Source organism: Lepus europaeus, chromosome 17, assembly GCF_033115175.1.
Source record: "Lepus europaeus isolate LE1 chromosome 17, mLepTim1.pri, whole genome shotgun sequence".
In the NCBI taxonomy this organism is placed as follows: Eukaryota; Metazoa; Chordata; class Mammalia; order Lagomorpha; family Leporidae; genus Lepus; species Lepus europaeus.
The window spans coordinates 41,041,831-41,052,202 of record NC_084843.1 but is presented as its reverse complement, the minus strand read 5'-3'; positions in this window follow the sequence as shown (position 1 = coordinate 41,052,202).

Here is a 10,372-nt window from a genome sequence, read left to right as displayed (position 1 = left end):
AATTTTGATTGACGTGTTTTTGCTTCACTTTGTTTCTTGCACTTTAAGTTGTTCCACCCTTCATTGTTTCAGATGAGAAATTTGTAGTTGTTCAAATTGTTTTTCTTCTATAGTAATGTGATTTTTTTCCCTTGTATCTGCTATCAAGAATTTTTTTCTTTAATTTTCAGTAGGTTGATTTTGACATGTTTGGGCATGGATTGCTTTGAATTAATCCTTCTTGGAGCTTGCTAAGTTTATTTAACATGTAAAGTTATGTTTTCCACCAAATTTTTGGAATTTTCAATTATTTTCAATATTTTTACTATACTAAATTCTCTTATTGTGGTTTCAATATCCATTCTTGAACTCATAGTAACATGAATATCTTTTGCTACTTTTGAAGATCTTTTGCTACTTTTCCAGTCACCCCTGAGATGATGTTCATTTTTTCCCCAATAACTTTTCTTTCTGCTTTTCAGTCCAAGCAATTTATATTGTCTATCTCAAAGTTTGTTGACTCTTTCCTCTGCCATCTCTTTTCTGTGACTGAGTTCATTCGATGTGGTTTTTTTTTTTGTTTGTTTGTTTTTGTTTTTTTTGATAGGCAGAATTAGACAGAGAGAGAGAGAGAGAGAGAGAAAGGTCTTCCTTCCGTTGGTTCACCCTCCAAATGGCTGCTACGGCCAGCGCGCTGCGCCAATCCGAAGCCAGGAGCCAGGTGCTTCCTCCTGGTTTCTCTTGAGGGTGCAGGGCCCAGGCACTTGGGCCATCCTCCACTGCCTTCCCGGGCCACAGCAGAGAGCTGGACTGGAAGAGGAGCAACTGGGACAGAATCCGGTGCCCCGTCCGGGACTAGAACCCAGGGTGCCGGCACCACAGGTGGAGGATTAGCCTAGTGAGCCGCGGCGCCAGCCTCAATGTGTTCTTTATTTCTGTTATTCTATTTTTCAGTTCTGAATTTCAATTTAATTCTTTTTTTTTTAGACTTACTTATTTTATTTGAAAGTCAGAGTTACATAGAAAGAGAAGGAAAGGCAGAGAGAGAGAGAGGTCTTCCATCCACAGGTTCACTCCCCAGTTGGCCACAATGGCCGGAGCTGTGCTGTTTCAGAGCCAAGAGCCAAGAGCTTCCTCCAGGTCTTCTCATGTGGGTGCAGGAGCCCAAGGACTTGGGCCATCTTCTACTGCTTTCTCAGGCCATAGCAGAGAGCTGGATCAGAAGTGGAGCAGCCAGAACTTGGATGCCAGCACTGCAGGAAGCGGCTTTCCCCACTAGGCCACACCGCTGGCCCCTTCAATTTAATTCTTCATATCTTATTCCTTTGTATTCCTTTCAAGAATATTTTTGCTTAAGTTCTGGTACACTTTTATAATAACCGTTTTAAAAACTTGATCAGCTAATTCCAGGATCTGTGTCATCACATCATTGGGCTCTGTTAATTCTCTTTTCTGAGTTGAGATTGAGATTTTCTTGGGTCTTTGTGCATCGAAAAATTTTGAATTGTGTCCCAATATTTAAAATGTTATGCTCAAGGATTTCAGATTTTGTTTAAATCCTATGGAGAATATTAATACTTCTGCTTCAGCAGGTAATAGACCTGTGGGTAGAGGCCACAAGTTCAAATGATCCTTCTCTGTGTTGTTGTTTCAATGTCAATTCTGCTTTCAAAGACTTTGCTGTGATATTTCGATCTATCCTCTCTGTGTACCATCATTAAATGTTCAGTGTAGGACCTGTGTAGTGGTCTGTTCTTTAGTTCAATCTCAAAGTCTTTTTTTAAAGAAAGATTTATTATTTGTTTTTCTGGAAAGCAGAATGGGAGAGAAAGATACACATACACACACATACACACACACACAAAGAGAGAGAGAGAGAGAAATCTTTCATCTGCTGCTTTACTCCCCAGATGGCCACAACAGAAGGGCTGGGCCTGGCCAGAGCCAGGATCCGACAGGAATTCTATCCTGGTCTTCCACATGGTAGCAGCAACCCAAGTACCCAGACTGTCATCTGCTGCCTCCCAAATACATAAGCAGGAAACTGGATCAGAGGCAGAGATGGGATTTGATCCCTGGCACTTTGATATAAAATGTGAGTATATCAAGTGGTGGTCCAATTTGCTATGCTACAACATCAGCCCCTCAAAATATTTGATATGCTGTAATGATCATATCTGTTCTTGTACAGCTTGAGGTCTATAGTTAATAACCAACTTTGTAAGTTTCCTGAATTCCCACCTCTCCATCTCTTGTACTTTCTGGTGCCTGGAACTTCATTTTTCAGTCTCAAAGCCAGAAAGCTAATGCTTTAGTTACCCTGTTCTATCATGGTTTTTGTTTTAATTATTTTATTTTATTTGAAAGAACTACTGAGAGAGAGAGGGAGAGTCATAGAGTCAGAGAGAGGTCTTCATTCTGCTAGTTCAACCCAGGTGGCCACAACAGCCAATGCTGAGCCGGGCTGAATTCAGGAGCCAGGAGTTTCTTCCAGGTCTCTCACATGTGTGGCAGGGGCCCAAACACCTGGGCCACCTCCTACCGCTTTTCCCAGCCCATTAGCAGCGAGCTGTATTGTAAGTGGAACAGCCAGGACACAAACCGGTGCCCACATGACAGCTGGTGTTGCAGGCAGTGGCTTTACCTGCTATGCCACAATACCAGCCCTAGCTACATACTTTTTTAGACTTACGCCATTGTCTCGAATCTAGAGCCACATAGTGGAAGAATAAAGGCTAAAAGCAACTTGTATTTGACCCAAAATCCTGAAACTCCATCTTTTCCATAGAAGAAATTTCCCATCACTCAGAGATGTTGGAGTGTGTGGGCTCCCACTGCCATTGCCATCATTGCCACTACTGGGCTGGCAGGGTGGTCTGGAGCCTGGAGCACTATAGAATAGAGAACAAAAGAACAGAGTGGCAGATTCCAAATATATTCTCTGAGTGTTAGGAGATACTTTTTCCTGTCTCTTGAACTAGAACTTGAGCACAACTCCTGTAACTTTCTCTGTGACCTGATGCCTGTTCAGAATTTCAGACCATCTTACATCTGCGCTAAAGGATTCTGGTAGGGAAAAAACAAAAATGAAAAACTCACTGCTGATTTATCATTGTTTTGAATGCTGTTCTTCTTCCCACATTCATCTGCTACTTTTTATCTTCCAGAGTCCTCAAGTAGCTGTTCCATGCATTACATCTAAATTTTATAGCTACAGTCAGTAAAACAAAGACAAGATTCAGTGTGCTTACTCTGAAATATGTCATGTTTGCAAAATTCAGAAGTTGAAGTCCTAATTCCCAATGTAATGGTATTTGGAGATGAGATCTTAGGGAGGTAATTATCGTTAAACGAGGTCATGTGGGTGGGGCCCTCATGATAGGACTCATGGTTTTATAAGAATGGATAGAACAGAGCCTATGTCTCTCTCCTCCTTGTGAGGACATCAGAGAAGGCAGCCCTCCACAAGCCAGAAAGAGAGCCCTTACCAAGAACCAAATCAGATAGTACCTGGATTCTGGGCTTCCCAGTCTCTCAAACCATGAGAAAATAAATTTCTGTTGTTTGTACCACTCAGTCTATGTTTGTTATAGTATCCTGAAAAGACTAAGACAGTTGCCAAAATATTCATAAGAAAATTTTATGGCAACACATATTGTGCCAATTCAGTTACTACTTTTTCTTATATTTAGCTGAACTTCCAGACCAAATAATAATAATAATAATAATCCCCCACCTAGTCTGTTAGCTTGAGAAAAATAATTTTGTATTGTTTAACTATAAGACCTCAAATATATACATATATATATGTTAAATTAATTTATTGCTTGATCGATCACAAGACCCTTTGATTCATTTGTTTAATGGTTTGCTGTAGATAATCTCAAGGCTAAGTGACCTAGGTCTTGCTTGGGCCAATTTTTTTTTATTTTTTTTGTCTTTGATAAGCTTGCTTCAAAGAGAACTTATGGTTAGAAGATCATAGTCCATTTATCTCACATATACCCCATTAAAATATAAGAAATAAGAATAGTGTTGAATACACAGAATGGAGTAGAAGAAAGATAAAGGAGTTCATATTCTGCAGAATAATAGTTCTAAATACATTCATATTTTATAATAAGTGAAACATGAATAATTCTTGACCATCAAGAAAGAAGGACAAGTCTTCACAATTGGAGTGGAACTGGGCTAGAACTGGGCTGTTGTTTCAAGTGGGGCGAAGACTCTAGACTTAGGTACTTTGGTACCTAAGGCAATTTCATGTTATGCTCTACTGCTCTCCACCAGATGTCTTCTTTTCCTCACTCCCCTCCCCCAACCTCCCCCTTCTGGTAATCTTTTTCCATCTCATCTGTTCCCTTTTCTCTTTTTGCTTCCTCATAGTTTTTTGTCCCTCTGAACTTAGGTTAATCAGCACAGTAGGATTTAAAGAAGCTGCTGACCCTTGAGAGAAGTGTCTACGTTTAGCAATCTCCATCTCCCATCTCTCCCTTCTATGCTGCCTTCCCCTTTCTATTCAGCCTCTCCATATTGTTCTCCTCAGGGCCATGCTGTATAGCTCTGCCATTCTTGGCAAAAAGACATGAATTAACTCTGACTCCCTTAGGAATAAAAAGGTTATTTCTGAACCCAGTTCTAAAATAAGAATATTGTAATTTTTCTCTCCCACACTAGAGTTTTATAAAAGCATTATATTGTTCCAGAATTAATCAGGATAATTGATGAAATTAAACCTCAGTTATAATTTGGCCACTTCTATCTTAGAAAAAATTGAAAGATAAATGTAAGAAAATGATTTGATCAGAATTAATTTGAAATAGAAAAGTTACTCTTTTGAATAAAATTTAATTTCCACATGCTAGGAAATTTTGGTTATTTGGATATGTTGCAACTGAGGTGAAAGGTGCATCAGTGGGTTCGGTTGGTAATTAGCAAGGCCTCATAGCATACTACCTTTGTTCCCCTTCAGGGCAGAGAATATCAACTAAGTCTGACACTTCCTCTGTTCATGTTCCTTTTGGGAAGCAAAAGAGGGAAATAGTGATTAAAGACTTTCCAGATAACATCCCATACCAAGATTTAAGAAGAAAAGCTTATATAACATGATATGAAAAACTAACATATAGACATTATTATTCCAGGACCATATTATATAATTGATAAGTAGTAACTGTATGTTTATGTTTGTATTTGAAGAAAATGAGTAGTTTTTTAGTTATTGAGTTTATGAATGCTTAGCTGAATATTTATCTGATATGAAAAATGCTGTAGGCCTTATGGGAAGTACAAAGGTAGAAAAGTTTAATATATATAGATCTCTCTCTCTCTCTCTCTCTCTCTCTATATATATATATATATATATTCCTCTAAGGAACTTTAATAGAAACAGAAGCAGCTTCACTGAAGCAAAAATGAAGATGTTATTAAGAATTATCAGGGCTTAAATGAGAATCTAGATGAAGTTTTAACTCTAAATATTACTGTACCTTCTGACAACTGTGAATGAGGCTGGTTCTTGGGGAGCCGGTGTTGGCTTGCTCTCTGCACAGTTCAGCTGAGTCTAACATTTTTCTAGTTTTTAAGAGATATTTTCCAGGGAGCTATCTAGTCCATGGGGGAGATGACAGTTCCAGATGCTGGTCTCCACAGAGAACTTTGAATTGGGGGAGTGGGGCAGAGTTAAGAGATTGTATGCATTCTTGCTCATGTCACAATGTTGGTCCTATGACTTAAGAGAAGCCTGCTCAAATGGGATTGGGTTATTCTCACAATACCAAGCATTGACTCTAGAATTAACTTAGAGGCAAACACAGCTCAGTTGAAATATTTTTTTTTTTAAGATTCATTTATTTATTTGAAAGGCAGAGTTACAGAGAGGCAGAGACAGAGAGAGAGAGAACCACTCCACTGGTTCACTTTCCAACTTTCCAGATGGCCGGAGCCAGGAATTTCTTCCAGGTTTCCCATGCAGGTGCAGGGGCCCAAGGACTTAAGCCATCTTCCACTGCTATCCCAGGCCATAGCAGAGAGTTGGATTGGAAGTGGAATAGCTGGGACTCGAACCGACGCCCATATGGGATGCTGGCACTGCTGGCAATGGCTTTACCTGTTGAAATCTTTAACTAAAACATTGGCATGGCATAAGATTAACTAATAAAGCCAGCGCCGCGGCTCACTAGGCTAATCCTCCGCCTTGCGGCGCCGGCACACCGGGTTCTAGTCCCGGTCAGGGCACCGATCCTGTCCCGGTTGCCCCTCTTCCAGGCCAGCTCTCTGCTGTGGCCAGGGAGTGCAGAGGAGGATGGCCCAAGTCCTTGGGCCCTGCACCCCATGGGAGACCAGGGTAAGCACCTGGCTCCTGCCTTCAGATCGGCGCGGTGTGCCAGCCACAGCGCGCCGGCCACGGTGGCCATTGGAGGGTGAACCAACGGCAAAAAGAAGACCTTTCTCTCTGTCTCTCTCTCTCTCTCACTGTCCACTCTGCCTGTCCAAAAAAAAAAAAAAAAAGATTAACTAATAAAAGACACAAAACTATTTTGAAAGTTCTGTTTTATTGGGACGTTTTGAAGGACTATCTCTGCCCACCCCCACCCATTTAAAGTTGTCTGTAGAGGCCAGCTCCTGGAGCTGTCATCTTTCCCATGGCCTAGATAGTTCCCTGGAGAAAATCTCTACAAACTAGAAAGAGCAATCCTTATTTTCTTACAACCTATATTCTATTTGTTTATACCTAATCACCATTCATTCAGCATTTACAGAAAGCTTATCACATATTAAACAATATACAAGGTGTCAGAGGTGGCAACAAAGAAAGTACAACTGAGTGAGTTCTAGTATCTGCACTCAGTAACAGCTAACTTCCATAGTGCTTACTGTTCCAGGCTTGTTCTTAGTGATTATAAAAGAGCTTCAAAAAGTAGAAAAATGCAATTGAAAGGTAAGTTTATATTGGTGCAAAACAATGTTGAAATCTGTTTGTATGAAGGGTCTTCAGAGAGTTCATGGACTATATTAAAATATTTCATAATGCATATTGTGAAAAAAACTATGCATGGATTTCAAAAATTTTTGCATCAAACAAAACTTATTTATATATCTCCCCACTCAATTCTTATAACAACTTTATGAGGTGGGTACAATTATTGTCCCCATTTTACAGATGCAGACAGTGGGGTACAGAGAGATTAAGTAATTTGTTAATCACCTCACAACTGGTAAATTACAGGGCAAATTTCACAGCAAACTGGCTTTTGAGACTTTTTATTAAAGATTTTTATTTATTTATTTGAAAGTCAGAGTTACACAGAGAGAGGAGAGGCAGAGAGAGAGGTCTTCCATCCGCTGGTTCACTCCCTGATTGGCTGCAACGGCCGGAGCTGCACTGATCCGAAGCCAGGAGCCTGGAGCTTCTTCTGGGTCTCACATGTGCAGGGGCCTAAGGACTTGGGCCATCCTTTAGTGCTTTCCCAGGCCACAGCAGAGAGCTGGACAGGAAGAGGAGCAGCTGGGACTAGAACCAGCGCCCATATGGGATGCTGGTGCTTCAGGCGAGGGCTTTAACCCTCTGTACCACAGCGCCAGCCCTTTGAGACATGTTTTTAACCTCCATGCTAAATAGACTCTAAAGGAATTTGCAATCTGAATATACACAACAAATACCTCCCCTAACAGAGTATGATGTTGGGGAATGGTGGATAAAGAAGCAAAAAAAAAAAAAAAGACTCAGATTAAGTGTTCCCTATAAACCAACATAAAGAGTGTCCAACTCTAGAAATGCACCAGTAGTCTGCTCCAAGGAGAAGAATGAAATGTGGAAGTAGTAAACTTTTAAGAAGTTAGAAATATTTACAGATGGCAATCCAGTTTTTGTCCAGGGCTACAACTCTTATTCTACTGAATCACCTTTTCACATATGAGAGTAGTTCAAAAAGTTCATGGAAAATGTAATGAAAAATAAGGTTATTTTGATGCAAAAAAGGTTTGAAATACATACAAAGTTTTGTCATAATAGGTATTTTCCATAAACTTTTTGAATATTCCTCATGTACAATATGGGGGTTAATAAGCACAATTAATGCAGTAATATTTCCTTTCTTCCTTCTTACCACCTCTGGCGGAAGTACCTGCATGAAGGTTGAATTCGCTACTGAGGTTTGAATCTGTCTAGGCATGTCTGGTGAACTGATGGGGTGGGTCTACTTAAGAACGCTTACAGTGTCCTAGATTCTTAGGGAGAAACTTCATCAGAAGGTGGAAAATTTCAGAAATGCTAATAAAGTTTCAGATGTAATAGAAGGACAATTTTAGTACTTGTGGTAGAAAAGCTATGTAGGGTCAAATTGTAAGAAATACTTGAGGGATATTTAAGTAGCTGATGCCTGTAAATTCTTAATATTCAATCAGTAAATATTGTTATTACTTGCATGATTTGTGTCCCTGTACTCTCCTTATAGAAGCAGTTTGTGGGGACCTGTGAGAGAAAATATAAACGTGCCAGGTGTCTTCATAAGGCTACAAATGCCTTTTAATGACCCCATACATTTTTTAATGTTATCAACAAACACTAGTAATAAACATTGATAGTTATCTTTATTGCTCTTAATGCATCCCATTTTATATTATTACTAATTTTAATGTGGTCAGGGACAAAATAGGGCTAAATTTTCAAAATATTCAAAAGCCTAGGTAGACTTCTCTAAATGGAAAAAGATGAATGAAATTCATATGAATAGGTAAGGAAAATTTTAAAAGATTCATTTATTTGTGTGAAAGTCAGAGTTACAGAGAACAGGAGAGACAGAGAAAGAGAGAGATCTTCCATCCACTGGCTCACTCTTGACATGGCCATTAGCGGGGAGCTATATCAGAAGTGGAGCATCTAGGACGTGAACTGGTGCCCATATGGGATGCCAGAGTGGCAGGCAGCAGCTTTACCTGCTACACTACAGCATCAGCATTCTTGGTAAGGAACTTAATTTTTATTACTGGGCATTATGTATTTTGCCTTCTTATAGAAATGGACTCCTGATTTGATTTTATTATCGGAGAATTAAGTGCTTGCTAAGACACTTTTGTCACTATTGGATATTTGCTAGATCACTTATATTTCCTCCACTGAGCCTTCCTGTATAAATAACTAAGTGTCTTACTTCCTCTTTCCAGGTACGTAGAAATTTCAAATAAATATTAAAGAAATTCTTTTCCGGCCGGCTCTGTGGCTCAATAGGCTAATCCTCCACCTGCGGCGCCAGCACACCGGGTTCTAGTCCCGGTCGGGGTGCCGGATTCTGTCCCAGTTGCCCCTCTTCCAGGTCAGCTCTCTGCTCTGGCCCGGGAAGGCAGTGGAGGATGGCCCAAGTGCTTTGGCCCTGCACCTGTGTGGGAGACCAGGAGAAGCACCTGGCTTCTGGCTTTGGATCAGCACGGTGCGCCGGCCGCAGTGGCCATTGGGGGGTGAACCAACAGAAAAAAGGAAGACCTTTCTCTCTGTCTCTCTCTCTCACTGTCCACTCTGCCTGTCAAAAAAAAAAAATAACAAATAAATAAAAAGAAATTCTTTTCCCTCCTAATTGGTTCTTTGATCCTTTCCATCTCCCCTTTCCTCTCTAAAAGAGCAGGGTACTCATTGTTGCCTTAGCTAACCATGGATCATAAGTGTGTGACCATGTTATATACTCACTCGAAGTTCTTTGCTTCAGGGCCAAGATTTAGGTGATGGCTTACAGACTTTTTGCTTCCTGGACTTGTTGCTCTGTTGTGAGAAAAATGACAAATGACAGAATGATGTACCCGCTATAATCTGAGGATCAGATTTAATTAGTATCTGTTGATAAATGATCTAATTCACTTTAACCTGTTGTACAGTATTCTATCCTATAAAAATATCACATTTTATTTAGAGATATTTATGGACATTTATGTTCTTTTTTGCTATTTTAAATAATATTTCCATGAATATCCCTATACAATGTGTTTTTGTATGCACATGTATGAAAGTTTTGCTAGAGTAGATGTCATTAAACATTTTTGTTAGCTTTCCCCATAAAAGGCTTGGAAAAACTTTTTCTCCCTACACATTTTAGAATTGGAATTAAAGTTATGTGAGCTGTAAATGAAGTAATTTCCTTGTAATGTAAACATTAACATTTAAAAGTAGAATGCTTAAAATGTATCCAGTGGAATATAAATACCACAGTAATTTGATACTCCTCATTATCCATCAAAACCTAAACAACATAAATGGGCTTCTCTTACTATGGAAAAATTCACACTATTCTTTGTTTTTTTTGAACTTGAATTTTCTTTCCCATTCTGCCACCAGTTTTTATTTGAATATAATAAACAGTATGTGTGAATTTTTAAAAATATTTATTTACCTATTTGAAAGACA